Below are 15,782 nucleotides of genomic sequence, written 5' to 3'. Positions count from 1 at the left end.
CGTAACTGTATATACGTAGACATAGATGAAGCTGTAGAGTCGTAGTGTAGAGCGTAGCTGTAGGTACGTAGATACAGACGTAGCTGTAGAGCCGTAGTGTAGAGCGTAGCTGTAGATACGTAGACATAGACGAAGCTGTAGAGCCGTAGTGTAGAGCGTAGCTGTAGATACGTAGATACAGACGAAGCTGTAGAGCCGTGGTGTAGAGCGTAGCTGTAGATATCTAGATACAGACGTAGCTGTAGAGCCGTAGTGTAGAGCGTAGCTGTAGATACGTAGATACAGACGTAGCTGTAGAGCCGTAGTGTAGAGCGTAGCTGTAGATACGTAGACACAGACGTAGCTGTAGAGCCGTAGTGTAGAGTGTAGCTGTAGATACGTAGATACAGACGTAGCTGTAGAGCCGTGGTGTAGAGCGTAGCTGTAGATACGTAGATACAGACGTAGCTGTAGAGCCGTAGTATAGAACGTTGCTGTAGATACGTAGACATAGACGTAGCTGTAGAGCCGTGGTGTAGAGCGTAGCTGTAGATACGTAGATACAGACGTAGCTGTAGAGCCGTGGTGTAGAGCGTAGCTGTAGATACGTAGGTGCAGACGTAGCTGTAGAGCCGTAGTGTAGAGCGTAGCTGTAGATACGTATATATATATATATATATATATATATAGACGTAGCTGTAGACCCGTAGCGAAAAGAAGTAGCTGTAGATACGTAGCAGTATTATCGTAGACCTATTTAGGCAGATGTATAATAGTTCTAAAACGTACATCTTTGATGCAGTTCTATTTTTTTTAAACAGAGCAGCGTATGGTTTGCACACAAAACGAAAAGTTTTGTTGAGTTGAAAGGTGTGTTTATTATTATTTTTTTTAACTACATATATCTACCGATCATAATTATTTATTATCATTTTGTGTTAAAGAAATTAGGTTCAATCATATTTAACGCAACAATTTTAATGGAGATATATATACTCTATATATCTTTATATAGAGTTAAAATGCGCCAAATTTTTATTGTATAATATAAGTGAGAACTGAGTTCTCGTGTGAATAAAAAATGAATAAATAAAATGAACAAATAAATGAAAACAACAATTAACACATTTACATATCTCCACTCTATAGTGCTAATATTGCATAATCAATTAGAAAATAATGATAATGTTATCATTGATATTTTTAATGATGGCATTGAGAAATACAAGAGGTTTATTACCAGATTGGCAAAATTGAACTGAAACAGACTCTTGAATTTTCCACCTTAATCTTGTAGCTTAGTTTAATTTCGCTTTTAATTTTTACTTTATTTTTATTTTATTTCATTACTATTCATGGTTACTATTCTTTTTTTACTACCTTATTTCTATTCTTTCATTACAAATGTATATAACCTGTACTTTTACTTTTTTTAGTTTCTTGTGTTTTCATCTTATTGATGAAAAACATTTTAACGATTTTTAACAGGTGGCATGAAAGTCATTGCTCTATAGTAAGATGCCATGATTTTTGTAAATGGCTGCAAACTTTAGTTCTACTTTGACATTTCGCTCACTCCTTTCAACAACGTCAAATATCAAAATACTAGATTTTTCAGGAGATCGTTTTTAAAGTTTAAAAATAACATGAAATGTATTAAAAATAAATTTCAAGCCACTTATTGAACTTTTTACTGTCCAACTGATATTTTTAGGTAAAACCTGAAGGTTTTTCCTCTATTTAAAAAATATTTAGTAAATTAAAAAAATAATTAAGCTTAACCCTTTCTTCAAAATGCAAAAACAATACTTTCTGCCCTGTAGCGGGTAAATATTGAGTTAAAAATATGCCGCTTTTGCTGGGATATAGTACATTTTGTGGACATTTCTAAAACATGCACAACTGAAAATTGACGATTTTTGATATATGACGTTTGTTGAAAGGAGTGAGCGATTTGTGAAGTGAACAGAAGCAAAATATACGTCAACAAGACATAAATCGCTTTACTCTTCATGAACGCGCAAAATTGTTTCGATATTTTGGTGGAATAATTCGTTGGTGTTGTTACTGTAGTGTGAATTTAGGCGCAGATTTTCCGACGCCAACTAGGCAAACGCCACGGCGTCAAGCCTCTCGCCCAGAAGTGTAAGAGACAACACGATGTACTGCATCTTTGTGTAAGGTACTGCATTGGAATTTATGTATTAAATGTTAAATCAAACACTGACGTTTTCAGTCTACCAGTTGTATTTTATTGTTATAAAAACACTTAAAAAACCATTTTGTGACGATTGTTTTGCCTAGTTATGGCATTTTCAAACAAATGTCATTCTGCATATAAAACTGATTTTGAAATGTGTTTGATTTAATATTTAATACGTAAATTGAAATGGAGGTTTAAAAATTAAACGCAAAATCTACAACTACTGCATTGTGTTGTTGTTTTTGTGTATTTCTGTGTCGTAGTTAGGACTTTATGCTTGATTGTGAGTTAGGGTTTTTTTGGTCCAAAATTTGGTGGTGGTTTTACAAAATTTTATTTATTTAGATGGCACGAGCAGGTATGCCAAATACTTGAAAGTGGTCGGGTTAGGAGTCGTAATAATCGGCGGGTATATATGAGAAGTTGCATGAACGTGGAAGAGGCGTAGAATGTTTGTAAAGAGTGGTGTGGCGTTCTATTATCTCTGTCTACCCCTGCGGGGAAGCGGCGACATGGTTAGTTAGTTAGTTTTACTTAGATCGGGAGTGACAGGAATATTGAGAGCTTTTGAATGTAAATTAACTTAGTTCATAAAACAAAAACTAAAAATTGCTTTGCAAGAGAAGGTCTGCACCAGGCGACGTGCTACGCGATTGAACATCTATCGGCAGTTTTTACAACGAATTTTGTTAAAAGACTTGAAGATGTTCATCTCCGTTCTCAATTAGATGAACAAGCTTTTTTTTGACCTACTGAACTATTATCTGTTACGGTCCCTTTAAAGCAAGAGTGGCCAACACGCGGCCCGCATGGGGCCCGCCGGGTGTAGCCCGCGGAGCATTTCACACATTTTTTGAGTGCTAGAGCGACTCAAAGTCATAATACTATGTGAAAGCGAGTTATACAGTAGCCATGAAACTAGTCGAATTAAGCATATTAAATCTCAAATGAGAACAAGATTCACTGACGAGCATTTGGAAAACAGTTTGCGTGTAGCAACAACATCAATCGTTAACGTATCAACATTAATGCACTTATTTCTGACAAACAAAATCAGACGTCTCAAAAATTAAAAAATGATTACTTTTTAATTTTATTTTTTGTATTGCCTAACTCTTTCTTATCAATATGTTCGATTCACATTTTTGCTGTATGTTCTTTGAAAAAAACAATAAATTTCATTTTTGATTTGAATAATAAAAGAAATTTTGTTTTACGGTCCGGAAAGAAATCTGATTTCTAAAATTTGGCCTGGCTATTGAAAATGTTTGCCACCCATGCATTAAAGGGATGAGGCAATACTAATAATCATACTAACGTCAAGGGACCTTGGTAACACCAGGGCCAGCCCTACCTCGATACTCCCAACTTCCCGGGTCTTGCTCTACCCTCATCAGTTTGACCTTTAGGTTTAGGCAGGGCTTTTTTTTCGTGTAACGCGGTGGATATATATTTTTTATTTTTCGAAATCAATTATACGACACAATGTTTGCGCTTACGTAATTAGAATCTTTATAAAAAACGTTAGTTTTCAAAATGATAGGTTTTTTAAAAATTTATTTATTGATTTGGCGTTTAATTTGTAGAACTTCATATAAATATATATATATATATATATATATATATATATATATATATATATATATATATATATATATATATATATATATATATATATATATATATATATATATATATATATATATATATATATATATATATATATATATATATATATATATATATATATATATATATATATATATATATATATATATATATATATATATATATATATATATATATATATATATATATATATATATATATATATATATATATATTTATATATATATATATATATATATATATATATATACATATATATATTTATATATATATATATATGTATATTTATATATATGTATAAATTTATATAAATATATATATATATATATATATATATATATATATATATATATATATATATATATATATACATATATATATATATATATATATATATATATATATATATATATATATATATATATATATATATATATATATATATATATATATATATATATAAAATTTAAATCGAACACAGAATTCTTGAGTTTACTGAGTTATATTTTATTAACAAAAACACATAAAAAATATATTGTGACAATTGTTTCGCCTTGTTAGGCAACAATTGTCACAATATTAATTTTTTAATGTGTTTTTGTTAATAAAATACAACTTAGTAGACCCAAAAAATCTGTGTTTGAATTAAAATGAAAACATAAATGATGGGAAATGTTACTTTAAATATTATTTAATCCTTTCGATGCCAGATTAATATGGCCGTACGCAGCAGCCCGTGATTTTTTTCTACAAAAATGTGAAAGCATTTAAAAAGATGATTATAACTTTAATAATATCGGTAAATTGTAATATTTTAGTATTTTTTGATCTTTCAAATAGAAGTTTCTATATATTCAAATTTTAAAAAATGCAATTGCATTTGATATTGGCTTGCGACAAGCTTAAACAAGAGCGCGTTTACGCGCTTATTTTGTATGGCTGACCTGGCAAGCACGGGATTGGAGAGCGCGTTAACGCGCTCGTGGCACCGAACCGGTTAAATGATAATTTAATATAATTCGTTTTAGTAAAAAGCTTTACATGATGTTAGTTCCTGGACCTTTTTTGTTTAAAAAAAAGCCCTTGGTTTAGGAAATGATTTTTAGGGTCACTTTTGTGGCTTAGGTTGTTTGGTATTCCTCCTTAGGACTTTGGGTTTGGGTGGACTCTGGTGGTGACTCGGAAGGTTGGCCTGTCGGTGCGGGTGGTTTACTAACTTTCCTACCGCTGTCACCCTGGGTATTAGAACATAGTGGTTAGTATTAACTTACATGCCCCGCTGACAGTGATAGGGACTTTCAAAGCATTAGTAATAATTTTTATATTTGGAGGCCAAAAACTTTCCATTAGTTAAATACCGATATAAGATTCAAAAAACGAAAAGAAAAGTTTTTTTAATGGATGGGCCCGAATAGAAGCGAAAAGCTTCAATCCGACCTGGGAATGTGGTGGGAGCTTTCAGAGTTCTTTTTACTAAAAGAAGTGGTAGGTGCATTGATAGAAGTACTACTACTACCAACACGCCGTTTCCCCGCAGGGGTAGGCAGAAAGGATGGAACGCCACACTCTTCTGTCCTGACATACACTCCTCGCCTCCTTCACATCCATACATCTAGTCATACATGTTCTCCGATTATGCAGACTTTTTACACCACCAGATTTTAGGTTCCGATTGATCTGATCGTGCCAAGTCTTTTTCGGTCGTCCTAGTTCTGTTTTCCCGCTCACATTCGCCACATAAATTTTCTTAGTCATTCTCTCGTTATCCATTCGCTCCACATGTCCACCGTAAAAAAGCATGTGTTAGGTTTTCTTTGGTCCATTTGTATTTTGGATCTCGTTATTTAAAGCGTTACTCAAATCTACGAAGCAGTGCATTAGGGGAAGGTTAAACTTTGCATTACATCGTTGCACCTGAATTCGATTAATGCAAGTTTAAACTTTCTTCTAGTTTACTATGTGGCGGTGAAATTGACGTTCCGGAAATATACGATAAATTCAAGTTATGTATATAATGTATTAAAGTAGGATTTTTTTTCAATTTTAAAAGAGTTTTTTTTTTACATATCACTCACTCCTTTCAATAACGTCATACATAAAAAAACTTGATTTTTTAAGAGATTACTTCACTGCATGACTTGTTTTGCATGACTGCATGACTGCATTGACATTTCGTCTTCGAGAGAGAAGTGAAGTTATTATTTTGGCGTTCATAGCGCATCTTTTGGCTAAATTATGAACTATTGTATATACTTGAGTAATGAATGTATCTAATCAGTAACAACAAAGAATGGTTGCTTAAATTTTTAAAGGACGTTTTAACACTAACTTTTGGGTATGTAACAAATTTGATACACTATGCAGTGAAGGGTTAAAGTTTAAATTTCTAATGAAATGTATTAAAAATAAATATTAAGCCACTTTTTGAACTTTTTACCGTGCAACAGATCTTTTTAGGTAAAACCTGAATGTTTTTTCTCCATTTGAAAATTTTTTATATTTTCAAAAATATAATGAAACTATATCTTTCCTTCAAAATGCAAAAAAACACTTTCTGCCCTGTAGCCGGTAAATATCAAGTTAAAAATATGCCGCTTTTGCTGGGATATATTACATTTTCTGGGCATTCTGAAAACATACACAAATGAAAATCGACGATTTTTGATATATGACGTTGTTGAAAGGAGTGAGCGATATGTTTCATCTTCATCTTCTCTTCCTGACCGACAATCAAGCCTCTTCAGCTTGGAGTAATACTTAATAGTAAAATAAGATATTGTTCCTCTAGATCAGGGGTCCAAAAGAGCCAAACGTGAGTGGAAAAACGATTTGGAAACTTTTAGGGAGCCAATTTTTAATTTAAAATAATTTTATTGAATTTATTAAATGTTCAAAAGATCCATGAGGATGGTTGTCTTTAGTATAAATAGGCATGTTTGCTATCAAACGAGCTTTTTATCGGGATATTGAACGTGAAAGTGGTTTGAAACTAGTGTAGTTTTTCATTCTTCTCTATATTTACATTTTTAACATGAATAAGGTTTTATGAGGGCTCATATGTGCTTAAACGGCACCATCCCTCCTTACCCGACCCAACTAAAAATGAATATGCAGAGAATAGTTAAAAAACACAACATTTTTAAAAACGTCATTTTGTATTTGACAAAGAAAGTTTCACGAAAATTGCTTAAAGAGCCGCATATGGCTCGCTTGTAGTTGGAAATAGAACCTAAGGAAATTTGGCATGATCAAGTATTTCATGTAAGTGGTCTGGTCCGGAGTCGGAATAATCGGCGGGTATGAATGAGGAGATGCACTAATGTGGAGATGCCGAAGATTGTTCTCAAAGAAAGACTGGTGTGTTTTATTCTCTCTACCCACCCTTGCAATGAAACGGCGGGATAGTTATTTATTAATAATTTGATGGAATAAACGCGACACGAAGTGACAGGCTTAACCCATCATCAAGGACATTAGGGAAAGTTGAAACTTTGCATATTATCGTTGCATCTGAATTCGATTTATGCAAGTTCCAACTGTTTCCTGGTTTACCTGCTCGCCTGCGGAATTGGCGTCACGAATTCGCTTTACACTTGCCGTATGAGAAATTCAAGAAAAGTGTCCTTTTCCACGAGGTGAGACAACAAGAGGGCCAGGATAACCCCTTGCCATCTGCAGTCAGCCATCCACAATAACGAGAAGCTCAGCAAACTGCTCTTCGGTGTGACCATGCATTAGTCACGCCGGAGTGCATTTGGCTCAGTTACTCGTCATTGTAAATGGATGACTCCAGATGTCGAGTGGTCATGCTGGCCTCCTTGTTGTCTCTGACGGCGTTGCCAGACAACTCCAATACATCGGCAGCCAGGTACTCCACCACGGCAGCAAGGTACATGAGCATACCGGCCCTACTCTCTCGGCGATTTTGCCCTTCATGAGCAGCCTGTGAATGCGGAATAACAGAGCGACATGGTTCAAACGGGACTTTGATTTTCTCTCCAATGTGCCTCCTTTTCCGTGACCTGACATGGTGGTGCATCTCTAAAATTGTCTCCTTTACTGGTGGTAGGATGTAAGGATGTGAGCTGACGTGTTTGAGGTATTTAAGGTAACCGTTTTATTCTATTCAGGTTAAGTATTTCAGTACATGTTCTTAGTGATCTATTGCATAACGTTGTTGTGTTTTATTGCAGTGAATCGTCTCAGAAGGGACTCGGATTTAAAGCTGAGGAATTTAGGTTAATTAAAATAGATTACATACACACTATATTGTCAAGGTCCGTACCCTTAAGGGATACACTGAACACGAGATAAACTTAACATCTTTTACCACATATGTTTATTGAGACAGAAACTCCCACAATTGCACCACGCTATCTAAGACCTCCATTATTAAACGAATGACTGAACGAATTTATACAACATCAGGCGATCAAAAACATAAGCAAGATTCAACTTCGGGCATGAAAGAATTTCACACCTAGTATATCACAGCTTTCATTACACATTTGATAGTATAGTGTGATGATTATCTGTGGTATATTTTGTGATGAAGAATTATACTACCGAAAACACCGTTTGAAAATACACTTAGATTGCATTCGAATATGTCATGGATTTTCATTACACTGGAATCAAGTTAGTGTGATGATCTTCCGTGGCATTTTTTGACGCAATACATCATGATGAAAATAACATCTCCAACAAATATCGCACAAGACGACAACAAGAGTGCCTCCGGAAATGTCATAGATTTTCATCACCCTGATATTATAACAGTGTGATGACTTTCTGTGACACTTTTTGAGTCATTACTCGTACATCATTTACTTCCACAACATCAGGCGATCAAAAACATTAGCGAGATTCATCTTCGGGTATGAAATATTTTCACACCTGGTATATCACAGCTATTCATTACGTATTATGTTGTATTGTGTGATGATTATCTGTGGTATATTTTGTGATGAAAAATTATATTTCCGAAAAAACACCGGTCAAAAATACATTTGAATTGCATTCGAATATGTCATGGATTTTCATTACACTGAAATTAAGTTAGTGTGATGATCTTCCGTGGCATTTTTTGACGCAATACATCATCATGATGAAAATAACATCTCCAACAAATATCGCACAAGAAGACAACAAACAACAGTGCTTCCGGAAATGTCATAGACTTTCATCACCCTGATATTGTAACAGTGTGGTGACTTTCTGTGATATTTTTTGAGTCATTACTCGTACAACATCACTTACTTCCACAACATTAGGCGATCAAAAGGATTGGCGAGATTCATCTTCAGCCATGAAATAATTTCACATCTGGTATATCACAGCTATTCATAACGCATTTTGTTGTATTGTTTGGTGTTTATGTGTGGTATATTTTGTGATGAAGTATTTATTATCTTTCCCATAAAACACCGGTCAAAGATACACTTAAATTGCATTCGAATATGTCATGGATTTTCATTACACTGGAATCAAGTTAGTGTGATGATCTTCCGTGGAATTTTTGGACGCAATACATCATCATGATAAAAACTAACATTTCCAACTTTTATTGCACACGAAGATATCAACGGTGCCTCCGGAAATGTCTTAGACCTTCATTCCGTTAATATTGTAACAGTGAAATTATTTCTTGTGACATTTTTGAGTCATTACTCGTATAACACCATTTACTTCCCCAACAGGTGATGAAAAACATTGGCGAGATTCCTCTTCGGGCATGAAATAATTTCACACCTGGTATATCACTGATTAGCATTACACATTTGATTGTATACTAGTGTGATGATTATCTGTGATATATTTTGTGATGAAGAATCGTTTTTTCGAAAACACCGCACAAGACAACAATATGGCCTCAGAAAAAACACAGGTCGTAGACCTGTGTTTATAATGCAGTTGGTCCGATATTGGTAAGTATTTAATGTATTTTAATGAACACACGGTGAATATATCAATTATGTTTCTAAAACTCATGCGCTGTGTAACGAATCGTACCTAGATGGCCAGCAACCTGTGGCGTTGGGTAACCAGCTTACCGAGAGGGTCAAGAGTTTCAAGTCCTTGGGAGTGTAAATAACGGAAAAAGGCAACCTCCGCTAAGACTGTGAGTGCGTTTAGGGTTTGCGGCAGCGCATCCAACAGTGTAAAGGCCATCTGGAGATGTATGGCATGGTCCAGTTTCTTGGATATAGGAGTATACTAATTCGTAAACTAAATGTAGTTGGAATGAGTTTTCTCAGACGACTATGCGGCAAAACGTTGTATGATAAATGTTCGAATGGTGATTTAAGAAAACAATGCAAGGTTGAGATAAGCATTATCGATAAAATTAAGAATGGCGTGTTGAGATGGTTTGAGTATGTATGTAAATGGAATGAGTGAACAAAGCATTGTAAAAAAAAATGTGGCGAATGCGGTTGGTTATATTTAGAACCAGAGCAAGACCGAGGGAAACTTGGCGTGATCAAGAATTTTAAGTAATTGAGTCAGTCAAAAAGTCAGATTGGTCGGAATAATCGGCGGGTATGTATAAGAGATGTATGAATGTTGAAGAGGGGAAGATTGTTCGCAAATACAGATTGGTGTGGCGTCTATTCTCTCTGCCTACCCTTGCAGTGAAGCGTAGTGATGGTTAGTTTATTATAATTTGATGGAATAAACACGACATGAAGTCAAAGGCTTAACCCATCATTAAGGATATTAGGGAACGTTGGAACTTTGCATAATATCGTTGCATCTGAATTCGATTTATGCAAGTTCCAACTGTTTCCTGGTTTGCCTGCTCGCCTGCGGAATTGGCGTCACGGATTCGCGTTAGACTAGTTGTGTGATCAATTCAAGAATACTGTCCTCTACAACGAGGTGCTAAAGGGCAGCCCCGCCAGAGACAACAAGTAGGCCAGGATCACCCCCGCCATCTGCAGTTTACCATCCATAATGACGAGAAGCTCAGCTAACTGCTCTTCGACCAAACCAACGCTAACGGAGGCGCACTGCCCAACATCTTGGCCATGCATTGGTCACGCCGGAGTGCATTTAGCTCAGTTTCTCGTCATTGTGGATGGCTGACTGCATGTGTCGGGTTGTGATGCTGGCCTCCTTGTTTTCTCTGACGGCGTTGCCGGACAACTCCAATACATCAGCAACCTGGCACTCCATGACGGCAGCAAGGTATATAAGCACACCAGCCCCACCCTCTTGGTGAAATTGCCCTTCCTTAGCAGCCTGTGGATAAACCTATTTGGAATAGCAAACCGGCATGGTTTTTATTTTATTTTATTTTATTCATTTAATAAATTTACATTTTTATTTATAACATAATACATTTGAATCATTTATACATATGGAGAACTTTTATATTTCGATTCGCTGTGCGTCTCCATAAAAGAGACTGTGCTCTTGTGCTTGGAGAGGGACTTACACTCGTGGTATAATGTTATATAATAAAATATATAATATTTGTTATATAATATTTTTTCAAGATTTAAATGTATTGAGCTTTAATTTTTTTCTTAAGTATTTTTATATCATCTATTTTTTTAAATTTCTTTAGGGAGTTTATTGAAATGTTTGATTGCCAAATATTTGAAGTTTTGTTGATATTGCTTGGTGAATGCTGAAATGGTTCAAACGGGACTTTGATTTTCTCTCTACTTTGCCTCCCGTTCCGCGACATGACATGGTGGATGGTGGTGTATCTTTGAAGTTTTCTCCTTTACTGGCGGTAGGAGGTATTGTTACGAGGTGGTGCGTTTGAGGCGTTGAAGGTTCCCGTTGTATTTCATAAAGTTTAAGTATTTCAGCTTATGTTCTTGGATTATCATTGTCTACTTAGATCATCATTGTCAGATCATCATTGTCATAACTTTGTTACATTTTTATTGCAGTGAATCGTCCCAGAAGGGACTCAGATTCGAGGCTAAGGAATTCAGGTGAATATAAATAGAGTACATCATTATTACACGATACTGACAAGGTCCGTACCATTAAGGGATGCGTTTAATACCTGCCACACTTAACCACGAATGTTCCTGCGGATAGAAATTCCCAGAAATGCACACTCGAATTTACATTATCAAACAAATCGATGTGATTTTCTCAGATGACTGTTAACCTTTAGAACACTGACACATAATGTTTAATTATTTAATTTAATGAAATGTTAACCCAACATTAAGTACATTAGGGAAAGTTGAAACTTGGATTATATCGTTGCATCTGAATTCGATTAATTCTAGTGACAACTATTTCCTGGTTTACCTGCCCTTCTGGAGAATTGGCGTCACACATTCGGTTTACGCTAGTTGTATGACAAATTTAAGAAGGATTTTTTTCTATTTTGTGGGAGTTGTTTATTTTTTCATGTTTCGCTTTACGTGTCATTCCATTAAAACACTTAAATTCGTCTGTGTATTTTGAATACAAACTAGTGGCATAGAAGGAAATGAGTAAATAAAAAAATTCAAAGAAATCTGTTGTTGATAAATGAGAATATAATAATGAACGTGTATGGGTCACTTTCTTAAAGTATTTTTTTTTTCACATTTTAAGTTTATCCGTATACTTGTTCATAAATCTAAGGGATGTTAAAAATATGAATATTACTCCCATGTGGAGAAATCCAGATTTGTGAATAAATACTTGAGCAAATTAAAAATGTGGAAAATCAGGCGTTTCGCAGTATGTGAAATAATCCGGTTAGGATATTATTGATATCTAAATAATAATTTCTCTTCTAAATAATGTAATCTAACCACAGATGGCTCTAGTGAACTCAAAAGTACGGTGTCGTGAGATTAATGATACACGCAGGAGTTTCAAAAATTTGAGTAAAGCGGTTATCAATCATGGGTAGAATGGTGACTGTTGCACATGTGTCGTGGCATAAGCCCCGTAAATACCCAGACATCCATATTCTTTCTTCATCTATGTTGAGATGTCAAAAATGTTATTTATTTTAGGTTTCAGTAGGTGACAAAAGGCTTAAAGGTGTAAAGGTCAAAACAGGATTTCAGCAGAATTATCATTTACAGAATTTCGTGGTTTCTGTCGAATGTTGTATTTGAAGGAGTTCGGCAATCATTACGAAAATCTGTGAAGTGTGATCGAGCTTCGGGTGTATTCTTCCTACTGAGTGTACGTACAACTTTCTATTTGAATCAGTTTGCCGAGTTCTCACATCACTTCGTGCGAAGAAACACATCGTCTTCTGACCCATATTTTTACTCAATGGTAGATAGTCGACCTCATCACATGGACGCGGTGTTAGGTCGACCATTAATCAGGTGAAAGCAAGGTGAACAGTATTGAGGTCGGCCCAGTGATCTATTCTGTGGGGCTTGGTCTGTAGTCTAGTTTATTGGATCAAGAAGTATTATAAATTGATGGAATATATCGTTCACTCCTTTCAACAACGTCAAATATCCAATATCGTCAATTTTCACTTGTGCATGTTTTCGGAATGCCCAGAAAATCTACTATATCCCAGGAAAAGTGGCATATTTTAAATTTAAAATTTACCTGCTACAGGGCAGAAAGTGTTTTTTTTCGCATTTTGAAGAAAAGGTATTGTTTTTACATTTTTCAAATGGAAAAAACATTCAGGTTTTACCTAAAAAGATCTGTTGCGTAGTAAAAAGTTCAAAAAGTGGCTTGATATTTATTTTTAATACAGTTTATCACATATTCTTTAACGATCTCCTGAAAAATCAAGTTTTTTTTATTTATGATATTGTTGATATATAAGGATTGAGCGATATATTATATAAGAAAATGTATATTTAAAAAAAATACTGTATTATTTCAGATAAAAAAATTCAACAAAGAAGGAAAAATCCACATATGCTTATAAAATTGTACCAGACAATTTTTATTCACCAAACTGGTATTAATAATAAAACTATGAAGATTATCTACAGCAACACATAATCATGATGAAAAATATCATATCCTTCAAATAACCGCACAAGAAGACAATAACAGTGCCTCCGAAAATGTCATAGAATTTCATCACCCTGATATCGTAACAGTGTGATGACTTTCTGTGACATTTTTTGAGTCATTACTCGTACAACATCATTCACATCCTCAACATCAGGTGATCAAAAACATTGGCGAGATTCATCTTCGGGCATGAAAGAATTTCACATCTGGTATATCACAGCTCTTCATTACACATTTAATAGTATAGTGTGATGATTATCTGTGGTATATTTTGTGATGAAGAATTATCTTTCCGAGAAAAACACCGGTCAAAATAAACTTGGATTGCATTCGAATATGTCATGGATTTTCATTACACTGGAATCAAGTTAGTGTGATGATCTTCCGTGGCATTTTTTGACGCAATACATCATCATGATGAAAAATAATATCTCAAACAATTATTGGACTAGAAGACAACGACAGTGCCTCCGGAAATGTAATAGAATTTCATCACCCTGATATTATAACAGGGTGATGATTTTCTGTGACATTTTTTGAGTTATTACTTGTACTTACATCATTATTAATATCCTCAACACCAGGCATTAAAAAACATCGGCGATATTACTCCTTTGGCATGAACAAATTTAACACCTGTGAAAGTGTCATGGATTTTAATTTCACTTGAATAATATTATTGTGGCAATCTTTCGCGACATCCTGTAGCGCAACACATAATCATGATGAATAATTACAATTCATCGCACAAGACAACAATGTGGCCTTCAAAAATGTCATAGAATTTCATCACGCCGATGTTATAACAGTGTGATGACTTTCTGTGATATTTTTTGAGTCATAACTCGTACATCATTTACTTCCTCAACTCAGATGACCAAATCATTGGCGACATTCATCTTCGGGCATGAAAGAATTACACACCTGGTATATCACAGCTATTCATTACGTATTATGTTGTATTATGTGATGTTTATCTGTGGTATATTTTGTGATGAAAAATCGTATTTTCGAAAAAACACCGATCACAAATACACTTGAATTGCATTCGAATATGTCATGGATTTTCATTACAATCAAGTTAGTGTGATGAACTTCCGTGGCATTTTTTGACGCAAGTCATCATCATGATAAAAAATAGCATCTCCAACAATTATCGCACAAGAAGACAACAACAGTGCCTCCGGAAATATCATAGAATTTCATCACCCTGATATTATAATAGTGTGATGACTTTCTGTGATATTTTTTGAGTCATAACTCGTACATCATTTACTTCCTCTACTCAGATGATCAAAAACATTGGCGATATTCATCTTCGGACATGAAAGCATTTCACAACTGGTATATCACAGCTATTCATTACGCATTATGTTATATTGTGTGATGTTTATCTGTGGTATACTTTGTCATGAAGGATTTTCATTACACTGGAATCAAGTTAGTGTGATGGACTTCCGTGGTATTTTTTAACGCAATACTTCATCATGAAGAAAATTTACACTTCCAATAAACCACCATGCGACAAGCAAAAAATAAACCCTCTGAAAATGGTTACATACATACATTCATCACGCTGACATTATGATAGTGTGACGCTAAAGATTTTCCCAACAAACGTCTATAAAGATGAACATAAATATGGTAGTAGGTATGGCCACAGAGAATATTTTCGTAATGCTAGGCAACATCGGCAACGGTAAGATTTTTATTTTTTTAAGTTTGACCAAAATACAACGCATATTACATATTAAAATCAACATGTTATTATCAATTTTAGATGGATAACTGCTGCAGAAGTAAAATATTAAACATGCCTCTGAAACTGTCTTAGAATTTCATTACGATAATATTATAAAATGTGATGATGTCGGGCGCGATACGTATGATGAAAAATAACATTTCCAACAAATAACATCACAAAAAGACAGCAACAATGCATCCGGAAATGTCATAGATTTTCATCACCCAGATATTATAATAGTGTGATGACTTGGTAAGAATTTAATGC

At 34.6% G+C, this 15,782-nt stretch overlaps 1 pseudogene; it reads right to left on the bottom strand.

The window, feature by feature from the left end:
- Positions 1-4,919: 4,919 nt before the first annotated feature.
- On the bottom strand, positions 4,920-7,840 carry LOC148303384 (histone H2A-like; annotated as a pseudogene).
- Positions 7,841-15,782: the final 7,942 nt, after the last annotated feature.

The sequence above is a fragment of the Brachycentrus maculatus genome, unplaced genomic scaffold, assembly GCF_059751285.1.
Source record: "Brachycentrus maculatus isolate JH-2025_06_01 unplaced genomic scaffold, ASM5975128v1 h1tg000370l, whole genome shotgun sequence".
In the NCBI taxonomy this organism is placed as follows: Eukaryota; Metazoa; Arthropoda; class Insecta; order Trichoptera; family Brachycentridae; genus Brachycentrus; species Brachycentrus maculatus.
The sequence above is the reverse complement of the archived record's forward strand: the minus strand, read 5'-3'. Positions and strand labels throughout refer to the sequence as shown.